The following is a 340-nucleotide window of genomic DNA, read 5'->3' on the forward strand; positions in this document are numbered from 1 at the left end:
ATGAATGCTCAATAAATATTAGCTATTATCGTTTGTTGAGTTAGTGAGGGTGGGTGGAGCTAGGGGCTCAGATCCGTAAACTGAGGTGGTGTGTGCATAGGGAGGGGGGAAGCTGACACATGCTCAATTCTCTGTGCCCGAGGCTGTGACCTTTCTACAGTGGGCCCCTCCCAGCTCTGCCTGGCAAGTGAGTACCTGGTAGGCACTCAGTCAGGGTGCAGGCAAGGGCTGGGGCCTTCTATTTGTGCTGTTTTTCTTCCCCCAGAACAGCTGTGGTAGGTTCCCTGTTGCCTGAAGGGACCCCCCCCCCCCCCCCCCCCCCCCCCCCCCCGCCCCAGCC

The sequence above is a fragment of the Microtus oregoni genome, unplaced genomic scaffold (assembly GCF_018167655.1).
Source record: "Microtus oregoni isolate MIOR12 unplaced genomic scaffold, Mior012 000048F_ref0000485, whole genome shotgun sequence".
Taxonomy (NCBI): domain Eukaryota; kingdom Metazoa; phylum Chordata; class Mammalia; order Rodentia; family Cricetidae; genus Microtus; species Microtus oregoni.